Source organism: Benincasa hispida, chromosome 11, assembly GCF_027475165.1.
Source record: "Benincasa hispida cultivar pf3 chromosome 11, pf3_genome.v1.1, whole genome shotgun sequence".
Classification (NCBI taxonomy): Eukaryota; Viridiplantae; Streptophyta; class Magnoliopsida; order Cucurbitales; family Cucurbitaceae; genus Benincasa; species Benincasa hispida.
In genome coordinates, this window is record NC_143488.1 from 38,917,772 (window position 1) to 38,932,657 (window position 14,886).

At 34.6% G+C, this 14,886-nt stretch overlaps 1 pseudogene; it reads left to right on the forward strand.

Moving 5' to 3' along the window:
• Nucleotides 1–281: 281 nt before the first annotated feature.
• LOC150032630 (agamous-like MADS-box protein AGL62) lies at nt 282–13,049 on the forward strand (annotated as a pseudogene).
• Nucleotides 13,050–14,886: the final 1,837 nt, after the last annotated feature.

Sequence of the window (14,886 nt, forward strand, 5' to 3'; positions counted from 1 at the left end):
CATTTATATTAAACAAATTGAGATTATGTATGATATCCCAAAACTAGCATTTTATTAACTCTAATGATCAATTTGTCAAAACTCTCTGACAACCAAATCATTTATTTTGTACGACACACCACCAACCCAAATTCCTGTGTACATGAATCTGCATATATATATATATATATATATTCAGTCACAACACATTCATCATTCTAAACAAACATATTTCTTTGTTACATTTTTTGCACCAGTTTTCTTTCTCTCTTTAACTTTCTCTTTAATAATTTCCAAAAATCATGAGTAAGAGCAGAGGTAGGCAAAAGGTGGAGATGGTGAAGATGCCAAATGACCGCAATCTTTAGGTCACCTTCTTGAAGCTAATTGAAGCTCACCAGAACACAAAATGTTCGAGAATTGAATACTCAAGTGCTAAACAAGCTAGAAGTGGAACAGAAGCAGGGTGAAGAGTTGAACAAACTGCGGAAGGCAAATCAAGTATTATAGTGTAAAACCCGAACCCTAATTACTTTAAGTAAGAGTAAGTAATGAGATGTCTCCTAATGAGTTAAATGAAGGCATGTTTTAGGAGGGTTAGAGGCTGGAAGCAAGAAAAAATAAGCTCTTGTGTAGCTAAGTGTAAACCCTGAATTCTAAGTTCCTAAACAAGTATGTTTCGCCAAAGGAATGATATATTAAATATCATATAGGTGAAAATCCATGTTATTTAAAGAAGTTGAAGAGAAGGGAAAAGGAAAATACAAAATAAGGAAACCGACCAATTGGTATTGGCACGTGGCGGTTAATCCTGGAATTTGGGAAGCGGCAGAAAGATTAAAAGGGAAAATGAAATCCCAAAGTTTGGTTTTGGCAATTTACGTGAGCAAATTTAGTGAAATCGGTGTCATTTGAAAGCTGGGGGAATCTAGTTTTCAAAGTTGTCTTGCCGGAGAAAGATGGAAAGAGAAAAAGAATGGAAAGTGATGAAATTACAGAAGAGACAGAATCTCGGGTTAATCAGGGCCTGAGGTGAAGATCGGGAGCTCTAGGCCAAATTATAAGGAACTTGTGGTTGATATTTTAAGGTAAGAAAGTAACTCAATTCTAAACATGTTTATAGAAGGAAGTTTCTTCAAAAGATGTCTGGATTTTGAGCTATGAATTTTTAAATTTGTAATAGAGAACCTGTGCATAAGCAGACAGCTGCTTGTGAAGAACAATCAAACAACTCACCAGGGAGATTATAGCGAGATTTTGTGATGAGGATCGTGAGATCTCGCTAATGAAGGGAATCTCGCTAGAAATTGGGATGGGCATCGCTGGTGTCGTTCTAAGGGATCTCGCTAGTGTTGCTCATGGAGATCTTGCTGACCTCGCTCATGGGGATCTCGCCAGTAAAGCTGTCTGTGTTGATGAAATTTCCTTTAATAAATGAATTAATTGAGGTATTTTACTAAGAATTCTATGTAGTTTAACTGGGAATTATATCCTTTCAGGCCAAGAAGAGCTAAGGGAGGCGTATAACACGTTAAGAGGCCAACAAACTATGAGTGACTATGTGATGAATTAATGTTTTAATGATTTAAAAACTATGGTTTCCTTGAAGTCATTTCTCATATTGAGTGTTGGAAACTATGATTTCTTTGAAGTTATTCTCATGCTAAGTGTTTAAATGAAGTGCCAAGCAATGTATTTGTGAAACTGTCTCTCATGCTAAGTAAAGCATGTTTTCCATTGAATTGATATGATTTAAATATGTTATCTTTTCCAAATACTTTCAACATGTTTAAGTAACTCCATTCTTATGATAAATTAGTATGATGGATGAACTAGTATGATGATTTGAGCCGAAGCCTTATTGTTCAACTAAATGTTTATGACTAGTTTTACTTAAAACGCGATATTGAAGGACATTTGAGAAGCTATCCATCCAACTAGATACCGAAGGACATTTGAAAAGGTATCTGACCAAATTGGTACCGAAGGACAATAAAGAAGGTACCGGACCAACTTGATACCGAAGGACGTTTGAGAAGGTATCTTAACAACTCGATACTGAAGGACGTTTGAGAAGGTATCTGAGCAGAAGTACCTAAGGATACCGAAGGACAATGAGAAGGTATCCTATTCAAGTACCTGAGGTTATTAAAGGACAATGAGAAGGTATCCTAGTTAGGTATATAAGGTACGACGATACTCAGTTATAACCATGTGCACGTAGGTAATACGATGTCGAGGGATTGAGCAAAAGAGTTCTCCCCAACTAAGGTTGACATTGAGGGTTAGATTTAGTAGTTCACTCTCAACTAAGGATAAAGGCAGTCATATCTTCTCATAGACTAGAAGGATAGTTTGGAATTGCTAATGCTTATGAATATTTATCAACGCATGATATTACTAATATATGAGTTTTCCAAGTATGTTTTCCATATCTAACACATGCTAATAGTTTTACAAGCTAGTTCAACACGATTTAAGCCAACTTACTTTATAAAGTATGAAGCATGCGTTAGGGTTAAAACTAAGCTTTGTGTGCTATGTTTATATACCTAAGATTTCTAAAGTACATGCGTTGATATTCCTAAACACAATGAAGAGGAGTACTGAAAGTAAGAAAGGTATATGAATAAATGTACCTAAGGTGTTGACGGTACATAGAATCCTCCACGTACACATGGGTGGTTTTGAAGGAGAGGCCAAGTATGGATCTCCTAGGCCATACACCAGCAAAAGGAGGCTGAAATATGGGTCTCTTGGCCAATAACAGACGTTGGGAGCTAGAGTGATGTATGCTCGTTCTCAACTAGAGAATAATGATCTTTAATGGTGTTTAAGAATGGTTATCAATGTTAATGTTTTAAGGAAATTGCTTGAGATGCCCATCGATATATTGAAAGAAATCGACGTAGGGATATCTCTTAGCCATAGTTAATGAGAACAGGTCAAAGTAGAGGTCTCATACGGCCATGGTTTGGCGTTGGGAATTAGAGCAATAAATGTTCATTCTCAACTAAGATTTAAGTTTCAAATGCAATGGTTTTAAAGGTTTTATGTACACGTTTGCTTGGTATATTTTAGTTTCAGTCTTATGATTCCAAGCTTTTGGTTTTGAGCATGAGATTTATATTTTATTAAGTCACTCACTGGGCTTCTAGCTCACGTTTTCAAATGTTTTCTTTCAGGTAGCGGTCAGTTCCCAAAAGACTTTTCTGTTGTTGCTCTGTCACTCAAAGAAACAGGTTGAAGGAAGTGTAATCGAAGACCTGTATTAGTTAGTACACATGTGTCTATCTAGTGACTAGTATTTTTGATAGGGTTCACTAGGTTGTATTATCTATGTAAAAGTAATGTTGCGAAACCCTGTAAATGTAAATGTGTTAAGCTCTGTGTTATTATGTATGTATTCAGGGTTTGAATATTATTTTAAGGTAAGTTAGGCAGTAAGTGCCAGCAAAAGGGTTGGTAACTGCTGCAGTCACCATTCCATTCAGGTTATGAGGGTAATCTGGTGCGGGGTGTGACAACTGAAGGTAAGGAAGGTATCTGAATAAATGTACCTAAGGTCTTGACGATACATAGAAACCTCCACGTATAAGTGGGTAGTTTTGAAGGAGAGGCCAAGTATGGGTCTCTTAGGCCATACACCAACGAAAGGAGGCTGAAGTATGGATCTCTTGGCCGATAACAGACGTTGGGGGCTAGAGCGGTGTATGCTCGTTCTCAACTAGAGAATAATGATCTTTAATGGTGTTTAGGAGTGGTTATCAATGCTAATGTTTTAAGGAAATTGCTTGAGATGCCCATCAGTATATTGTAAGAGATCGACGTAGCGATATCTCTTAGCCATAATTTAATGTGAACAGGTCAAAGTAGAGGTTTCATACGGCCATGGTTTGGCGTTGGGAATTAGAGCAATGAATGTTCATTCTCAACTAAGATTCAGGTTTTAAATGCATTAGTTTTAAAGGTTTTATGTACACATTTGCTTGGTATACTTTAGTTCTGGTATTATGTTTTCGAACTTCCAGTTTAAGTATGAGATTTATATTGTTATTAAATCACTCACTAGGCTTCTAGCTCATGATTTCAAATGGTTTCCTTTCAGGTAGCGGTCAGTTCCCAAAAGACTTTTCTACTACTGCTCTGCCACTCAAAGAAACAGGTTGAAGGAAGCGTATTTGAAGACCTGTATTAGTTAGTACACATGTGTATGTTTAGTGACTAGTATTCTAGATGGGGTTCACTAAATTGTAATATTCATGTATGGACAATGCTGCAAAACCCTATAATGTAAATTTTTTAAGCTCTGAGTTATTTGTCATATAACAATGATATGTATGTATTCAGGGTTTGAGCAATATTTAACAGGTTAGATAAGCAGTAAGTACCAGCAAAAGGGTTGGTAACTGCTGCTATCACCATTCCATCCAGGTTAAGAGGGTAATCTGGAGCAGGGTGTGACATATAGCACCTTCATTTTGATCACTATTTTGAGTTTTATTTGTTTATTTTAAAACTAAATCATTTTCAAAACTCAAAAGTTTTTAAACCTCGTTTGATAACCATTTGATCTTTGAAAATCGTCTTCATTTTTTCCTTATTTGATTATAATGGTTTCATTATTTTAAAGAATCATTTGAATCTTTAATCAATTTAAAAAAGAAAAAGAAAATAAGTTTTTCAAAACATTAGTAAAAATAGGTAACAAAAGGAAAAAAAAATCAAGTATAGAAGTAAACTTTATAAGCTTAATTTTAAAACCAAATAACAATTTTTTTTTTCTTTATAAAATATGGTAAATGGTCTAGGTAAAAAAAATGAGTAAACAAGAATAATTTAAAAAAAATCGAAATCATTATCAAACAAAACAACTCCAACCTCAAAATCTATTAAATGTTATAACTTCTAATATTCCTATTAAATTACTATTGAATTTAGAATTATAGGTGAATAAATTACAAACAATAACATATTTAATATTTTATATATTATATATATATAGGTACAATGTTGGTGAGAGCTTCCTATAGAAGAAATGGAAATGCATCAATTAGAACAACTCAAAGCATCCTTGGATGAGTTACAAAAGAATGCCACACAACAAGTTGATCGGATTTCGATTCAGACTTCTAATGGCAATCTGTCACCGCACTTTCGACTCCAACACCGACACCTGTAAACCCTAATGTTTTGGAAAATCATGTCAGATTAAAAAAAAAGGTTTACAAAATATGGTTTTGTTTTTATAATTTGACTAATAGTTCAAGTATTTCTTCAAGAAATATGTGCACCATAGTATGAAATTTTAGGAGAAAATAAATATAAATTTAAAAAACATAAAAATAAAAATAAAATCACTACCAGATGAAATATTAAGAATTAAATTAAATATTAGATATAAAATTAAATCTTATGTCTAATAAAGACTAAAATTTCAATTTAGTGTTTAGTAGATTCATGAATTTTTTTGGAAAAAAAATCGTTGAATAGATCAAGAACTTATTATATCGAAAATTAAAATTTCAGAAGGTTATTCGATTAAAAAATCGAAAGTTTAAGAACTTGTAACAGTTTATATAAATAAACATAAACTTAAAAGAGACAAACATAAAATTCAACCGAGAGCTATTTCTAATTTAACCAACCAATTATCAAAACCTTCATAATGATATATGTATTTAAAAAAAAAAAAAAAAAAAAACTCAATATTTCTTTATTTTCTTTACAATTTTCTATTTCTCACCAATTTGTATCCACTTTTACATTAAATTTGAAGTTTTTTTTTTTTCTTTTTAAAGATTTTAGAAAAGCATTAGTTGTCATTTATATTAAGCAAATGGAGATCATGTATAATATCCCAAAACTAGCATTTTATTAACTCTAATGATCAATTTGTCAAAACTCTTTGACAACCAAATCATTTATTTTGTACAACACACCACTGATCCAAATTTATGTATACATATTCATCCACAACACACTCAACATTGCAAACAAACAACAATTTTCTATTTTACGTTTTCCACCATTTTTTCTCTCTCTTAACTTTCTCTTTAATAATTTTCCAAAGACCAGGAGAAAGAGTAGAGCTAGGCAAAAAGTTGGAGATCGTGAAGATGCCAAAGGAGAGCAACCTTCAGGTTACCTTTTGGAAGCGTGTTTGACCTTTTCAAGAAAGCTAGTGAGCTCTAAACACTCTGTGGCGCCGATAAGATTGCCATCATCGTCCTGTCGCCCAAGAAGAAGATGACTTGTCACTTGAAACACGGATGTTAAACAGAAAGCATAGACAAACATTGTAAATCCAAACAAAACTAATGGCAAGAAAGCAAGTAAAGACACACCAAAGTTTTTCTAATTAATTTTAAAAAGAAGAGAAATCAAGCTTCGTTTGAAAAAATAAACAACTATAATTGTTGAGAATAAGGTTAAAATACTTTTTTCACATATTTGTATTTTCTTATTGAATCTAGTTATTTATTTATTTTCATAATTTCTTTGAGGGGTGATTTGAAAACTTTCTTAAATTTTCTTATCTTTCATGCAATCTGACTTATGAAAGAATAACTTGAGGAAGAACTTTCTATTCCAGTTGTTACGGAGAATTTGTGGAAAATTTGATTTTTAGTAGTTATATGTAAGTTGAGCATAATTTCTTATTTATTTATTATAGCATTATTTCAAGACAACGTGTGGAAAATTTAATAATCTAGTTTGTTTGTTTGTCTATCGAATTCGGTTTCGGGTGAAACTTTCTAAAAAATTAGTCTTTCATGAGTATAACGTAATGTGGATCCTCGTGTACTTCGACTATAAAAAAAAAAGAAAAAAAAAAGAGGGAAATTGAAAAAAGAAGTCCAATATGGTATTACTGATTAACTAAATATATGGGTGGTATAACCTATCAATAAAGATTGGTGATTGAACTATCCACTTTTAGAATGGTAATTGATGTCTTTATCCAATAGGGTATGTTCAAACAGTCGTCACCGACTATTATTTTCCAAACAGTCTTTATCCAATATGGAAACTTTCCTATGACCCCAATTCCCGCCAATGTGCACACCGACCATTTTTATTTATCCCGCTAGTCATGCTTAGGTACATGACCATATTTTCCACCAGTCGTCACCGACTATTATTTCCCGCCGACCGAAGCCAACCAATTTTTTCCACCAAGCACCTTTTGTTAAGCATGCTAACCACATCCCGGGCATAATCGCAGTTTCCATAGTCACACACAAGCAATATCATGGCAACATCATAATACCAAAGCATGTAGCTTGTATCCACAGATGCATATGTTCCAATATCAGAGTATAAAGCTAAGTGAATACTCATAATATGCATTTACTATCAACACTGTATAAACACACAATATGCAACATAACACTCACGATATATCACACCTATAACGCTATAACACTCACACTATGTGTTAATTATCAAAGCTATAACACTCACAACATATGTTAACTATCAAAACTATAACACTTCACGACATATGTTAACTATCAAAACTATAACACTTCATGACATATGTTAACTATCAAAACTACAACACTCACCTTAATTGCTTAGGAGCCTTTCTAACGGTTCTCTTTTCTACCTCGGGCTCCCTTTTTACCCCTAGAATCCAGATCCAACTTACAGCTTAGATTACTCATAGTTCTAAACCTTATTTTAAGATATTTCCTTCTACCAAACTATTCTAAAATGTCTCAAGAAGCTTACCACTCATAACTCTTCATGGTTTAGCCGGAATCATCCAAACATCAAGACTGGCCCAGCTTACCCGATAGCTCAACCCCTCTGTCTTTTCCCTATTCTCCAGCCCAATTACTTAGAGCATCTTCTCCAGTAGCCTCACCATGAAAACTACACTCTCTTATCTTTCATATGGCTTTGGAATTACATCAAACACTCGAGTAGATTGAGGGATCTCTTCGTCTCAAGTTGATGTATTCTCCTTCACCCTCACTGTTCAATGCACTCTACTCTCCCCCTCTTTTTACGAATTTTATGATTTGTGATTTGAAAATGAAATCCCAACGGCTCTATTTATAGGCATCCAAACCTCCTATGGTGTTGACACCACCTACTTGGCTGCATGGCCAAATGTTTAATCCTCCCTTTATCAATGTAAGCTGACTTCACCTTGGTTCAATGTGTTCTTTCCAATCGCATCCAACACAATTTCTTAGGGTTTAAGAATTCCTCTTAATCGGACACCTCAATCTTAATTGACGTTTGCCCTTACGTATTCAAGCTTTGTTTGTATTCAATTTAGGGTTTTCAATGCATAATCTATAAGATCGTGGCTAAGTTCAACGCATAAATGCCCGGCCGTTCGATGCACAGGCGGTTTCCTTCGATCGCGTGAGCATAACGTTCGAATGAGGCATTCAGGCTACTCTTGTTCTCTTCACTCTCGCTCTCTCCCACTTTCTCGCTAGTCTCGTTCTTTCCACTCTCGCTCTCTCCAACTTTCTCGCTCAAACTCTCGCTTTCTCCACTCTCGTTAAGGATCTCGCTCTCTCCAGCGTTCTTGCTAGCTTGGATCTCGGCAGTGTTGCTCTCTCCCATTCTCTCGCTCAGCCAGTCTCGTTAGCTACTGTGAATGTGGTTTATCTTCATGCAACTTCCACACGAATTTTCCCAAATAATTTTCTATATTTTCCTCAGTTCTTCAATCCTTTCTTCACTATTCAGGATTTAAGTCTTCAAGGTTTTCTCTTCATTTTATCCTTTTAGGATCCTCTTTACTCATACTCCAGGATCCAATATGGTTATCATAACTATATACCTAACCATTATAGTTTACATTCACTCTTACTAATTGTTGATCCCCAGAAGGTGACAATTATTACAGTTATTATGACAATTGTAAAATTATTAGATTATTTACATAACATAGGATTTAACTTCCTCCTAATTAACCCCTTAATCACTTACTTAATTAGAAAAATGGAGATCTGGGTTTCACAGCTAGTGCTTCCATAGTGTGAGTAGTCTTGCATGGTAGGAAGTGGGCCGATTTGGTGAGTCGATCTACGATCACCCAAATCATGTTGTGGCCTTTAACAGTTCTCGGGAGTCCTGAGATGAAGTCCATAGAAATATGCTCCCAGATCCATTTTGGAACATTTAGAGGCTGGAGGAGTCCTTGTGGTCGTTGCCGTAGAGCTTTCACCTGTTGACAAACCAAACATTTACTTACATAGTCGACTATATCCTTTTTCATGGTACACCACCAGTAATGTGCTTTCAAGTCTTGATACATTTTGGTACTCCCAGGATGTATTGAAAAGCATGATTCATGAGCTTTCTTTAGTAGTTCTTTCTTGATTTCTTCATCATCTGATACACATAGACGTCCACGGTAGAGAAGTGTAGAGTCTGGGGCTGTAGAGAATTGACTGGTTTCTCCATTCTCTGATTATAGTTGTTTGTTTAGGTATTTATCCATTTGTTGTGCATCAATTATCCTTTGCCTTAATGCAAGTCTTGCAATTAACTGTGCTATTCAAGTTGTGAAGGTTTCTGGTATTAGTGAGATCTCAACTCTTTCAAGATCATCCATTATGTGTTTGGAGATGGTACTTAGGGCTGCTGTATGAGCTGACTTTCTGCTAAGAGCATCAGCAACAATGTTAGCTTTTCCTGGATGATAGAGGATCTCACAGTCATAATCTTTGACTAATTCTAATCATCTTCGTTGCCTCATATTTAACTCTTTCTGGGTAAAGAAGTACTTAAGGCTTTTATGATCTGTATAAATTTGGATCTTTTCCCCATATAAGTAATGTCTCCATATTTTTAAGGCAAAGACTATGGCAGCTAACTCGAAGTCATGAACGGGATAATTTTGTTCATAAAGTTTTAGTTGTCTTGAAGCATATGCTATTACCTTTCCGTGTTGCATCAATACACAACCAAGCCCTTTCTTCGATGAATCACTGTACACAATTAAACCCCATGATTCGTCAGGTATAGTGAGAATAGGGGTTGTGGTCAACCTTTCTTTTAGTTCCTGGAAGCTTTGCTCACATGCTTGGTTCCAGACAAAAGGATTATTCTTCTTGATGAGGTTAGTTAAGGGTAATGCTATACCTGAGAAATTCTTCACAAATCGTCTATAATATCCTGCTAATCTAAGGAAGCTTCGCACTTCGCTGACTGTTGTTGGGTGAGGCCACTTGCTAACTGTTTCAATCTTAGCAGGATCCACTGAGATTCCTTGTTACTTTACAATATGCCCTAGGTAGGCAACTTTTCGCGTCCAAAACTCTCACTTGGAGAATTTGGCATACAACTTTTCATTTTTTAATATGGAAAGGATATCCCTAAGATGTTTTTCATATTCTGCCTCAGACTTGGAATAGACCAAAATATCATCTATAAATACAATCACGAAGTTATTAAGATAGTCCTTAAAAATTCTATTCATCAAGTCCATGAAGGCTGCTGGGGCATTCGTTAATCCAAAAGGCATCACAACGAATTCATAATGCCCATATCTTATTCGGAAAGCAGTCTTGGGTATATCAGACTCCTTGATTCGTAGTTGATGATATTTAGATCGTAAGTCTATTTTGGAGAATACTGAGGCTCCTTGTAATTGGTCAAATAGGTCATCAATGCGTGGGAATGGGTACTTATTCTTTTTTGTCAACTTATTCAACTCCCGATAATCTATACATAAACACATTGATCCATCCCTTATCTAACAATTCTTGTAATTGTATTTTAAGTTCTTTTAATTTCCCAGGTGCCATTCTATATGGTGCTTTAGATATTGGTTTAGCTTTGGAATTAGATCTATACAAAATTCTATTTCTCGACTAGGTGGTAAACCTAGTAGCTCTTCTGGGAATACATCTTCAAATTCTCTTGTTACAGGAATGGCCTTAATTTCATCCTTTTGGTTTCGTAAATCCAATACACTTGCTAAATATGCCCAAGCCCCATGGTTGAGTAAATGTTTAGTTTTTAAGGCTGAAATTATTCTTGGGGCTGATTGTGTATTAGAACTCTTAAACTTAAACTTGGTTCCTGTTGGAAAGATGAATATGACCACTTTATTATGGCAATCTATACTTGCATAGTTTGCTGCTAACCAGTCCATACCTAATATTATGTCGAAATCACTTATGTCTAGGATGATAAGGGTCTCCCCTAGTTTATGTCCTGATACTGACAATTCACAGTTTTCTACTACACTGAGTGGGCCAACATAGATACTCCGGCAGGAGTAGCTACAGATAGAATGTAGCCTAAGGGTTTTGATGTTAATTGAGCATGTTGTGCAAATGTTATAGAAATGAATGAATGACTAGAGCCCGAATCAAATAAAGTGAAGGCATAATACTCGAGGATGAGTAATGTACCTGTAACAACTGCATCTTGATCCTCTGCTTCTTGACATGTAACAATAAACACCCGTCATTTCTGTTGTTGGGTAACCTTGTTACTAGTAGGCTGGGTGGTCTGGGCAGTTGATACTTGGTTGATGAGCTTTAGGCAAGCCTTTTCATAGTGACCTGTCTGGCTGCAGTTGAAACACACCCCTAAGTTCCGTAGACATTGCCCCTGATGATGTTTTCCACAATTTCTGCACTTAGGATATGCGAATGTTTGACTCTTCTGTTGTGACTGTACACCCTGATTGCTTTGGGAAATTTTTTCTTGCCGTTGTGAACGTTGGAAGCCTTGTTGGGTGAATTTCCTTTTTTGATTTGGCATGAATCCTCGTTCAGAAGTTGAGGTTTTGACAGCAAGATCTACTTCTATGAGTAAGGACGACTCGAGGGCAAGAGCATACTCTTTGTGTCGAAAAGCAGTAACAATGCCTCGAATTCCTTCTCTTAATCCCCAAATAAACCTTTCCACCTTCTTCTCTTCTATGTCCACTAGTCGAGGGACAAAGTGGGACAAGCGATCAAATTTCCGTTCATACTCTGCCACCGACATGTTCTCTTGACGAAGAATAAGAAATTCCACTTCCTTTTGATATCTCACTTTTAAATGGAAATACTTATTGTAAAAAGCCTGATTGAATTGTTGCCATGAGACTAAACCTTTGATTTTTCTTTGTGTGGATTCCCACCAGAATTTTGTATCGCCTCTTAACACGAAGGTGACACAATTTACTTTCTGTTCTTCTGGGATGTTCGTATGGTGAAAAATAGTTTCTATTTCTGTTATCCAATTCTCTGCTATAATTGGATCCACAGATGATCCATCAAATGTTGAAGAATTGAACTTCTTGAATTCTCGAATGATCTTCGAGTCATTTGTATCGTTGGTTATTGGTGTGGTGGATGAGGTTGTGTTTCCATTACTCATAATTTGTATTAGCATTTGTAGCGTGGCTCTCGCTCTCTCCAGCTTTCTCGCTGGTTTACTCTCGTGGCTCTCGCTCTCTCCAGATTTCTCGTTGGGAATCTCGCTCTCTCCGCTCTTGCTCTCTCCAATTTTCTCTCCAATCTCGCTCTCTCTCCAGGCACTTTCTCGCTGATAATCTCGCTCTCTCCAACTTCTAATTAATCCTCCCTGATTCTGCCCCCTTATTCATTATTTTTGGATAATTAATAAATTTCTTATTTTTTTCAATTCTAAATTTCCACCCGATTTTCCTATTAAATTTATTTGTTTTCATGCTTTCTAAATTAGGGTTAGGGTATTATATTTACTACCCCCTTAAATAAAATTTCATCCTGCTTAACATTTAACATTTAATTTCCTGTAGTGTATACGTACAAATTTGGGTTGTTACAACATATATATAGGAACAATGTTAGTGGGAGGTTCCCATAGAAGAAATGGAAATGCATCCACTAGAACAATTTAAAGAATTATTGGATGAGCTAAAGGAGAATGTCACACAATAAACTGATGGGATTTTTATTCAGACTTCTAATGGCAATTCGCCGCCATAATTCTTTTTGACTTCGATTCCAACAAACCCTAATCAGCAAGCCGACCTTTTCATCGCTGATCTGAAGAACATCATCTCCTATCTTCCTTACAACTATAGTTCTTATGGATCAAGAGGTTTCTTTTGAACTTAAGGAAGAAGAAATTGAATTTAGCTTAATTAAGATAAATAAATATCTACGTGTTTCAATTTACAAATACTTCAATTAAAATTTTTAGTTTCATGATTATATCAAAAGTTATATGATCAATCATAAAACTAAACTTCTTCCCTCATTATAATATAACTTTATGTTTGTGTAATTATTGGATTATGGTTAGTTTACTGCCAAGCTTAATTATTAGTTTTATGTATCATGTATATAGTTTTGTTTATTGAACAAAATTTGACTGCTAATTTCGATTCCATCATACACATACTATATGATGGTGGAAAAAAAATCTAGTACTATCGTAGTACATAATCTTTCCATTTATTATTTAACACGTCATTACATAATTTAAGAATAAGAAAGAATAAAATCAATTTTACAGTTCAATTTTCATCAAAACTTTTAATTTGATCAAACTAGATTCTAAACATAGATGAGTTTTTACTAATTTATCCACTAATTTTAACAAAAAAATGTAAAAAAACACTATAACAAGTTTTATCTGTTTCGACATTTTTTTTCCTGATGCATCAATTTTCATCGACATAAACTAGTTTTTCTCGATGTAACTTTGATTTGTCGGCCAAAATGAAGGACCTACGTTTTTTTACATATTTATGTCGACGCAACTAGGCAGTTATCCCGACGCACAACACATCGGTCAAAGTTTTAAAAAATCTAATTTTCCTTTCCCCCCATTTTTTCCTTCCCCTTTTTTCCTAATTCCCACTTTCTTTCCCTCTATTTCCTTTCTCACTCCACTTTTCTACCATTTTCCTCCCACTCCTCCCCACCTCTGCCATGTTTTTTTTCTTCCACCTCCTCCATTTACTTTTTTCTTTGCAAGCTTGGAGGTCTGGCGACCGCTCCTTCGATGTCGGCAGTCGTACACTCCTCCAACACTGGCGCCGCACCCTCCTCCAACTCTGAAGTTGCACATTTTAAGTTTACCTATTGTATTAACGCAATGCTTTTTTTTTTTTTTTTGTTGATTAACATTGATTTTTCTTGAAAAAAAACAAATTCAATAGTGGATATTAGAGTGTCATTGACTAAAATAAAGATCTAATTGAAACTTTTAAATGGTACATTAGCTTGTTTCCAACAACCTTTTTCTCCTCTTTTTCAAATATTATTTTCAAATGATTAAAATGAATGTATTAGAAAAGAAATGAAGAAAAAAAAAAAAAAGGAACACACTTTTTACATTACATTAGTTAGTTTTAACTAAAGGTAGTAACTTATAGTTGAATATACTCTTTTTTCTATATCTTACTTATATTTGTAGCATCAATTTTAAACGCTTATTTTATAATTGTTGTTTTTTTTACAAATAGTTGAAAAAAAAATTGGGTGAAAAGATTTGAACTACATGGATGATGATTAGAATTTTGACATTCCATTATTATGTGATTTATGTTGATGGAAAAAATAGAAAGTAAGATTTACAAAGTTAGAGAGAGAAACTCAATTACTTATTTAACTAAATATAAAAGGTGTGTTTTGGAACTTGCTAGAGTTCAAAAAGCTTGTAAAAAATATCGTATATAGAAAGCATGTCAAAAACTATTCTTGTGGACATGGAGTTACAAGATGAGTTTCAATTGTTATCCAGTTTTTTTGGGTAATATGTTTGTTATTCATATTTTTTAGGAAATTTTTAGGTTACTTTAAGAGTCAAAGTATCATTTGAGTACTTTTTAAGATTTTTTTATTTTGGCTTTGAGAGTGAAATTGCTTCTTAGATACTATTTAGGAGCTTTTAAGTTAGTTTTGAGAGTCAAAGTGACTTACAGGAACTTCCTATGGTGCT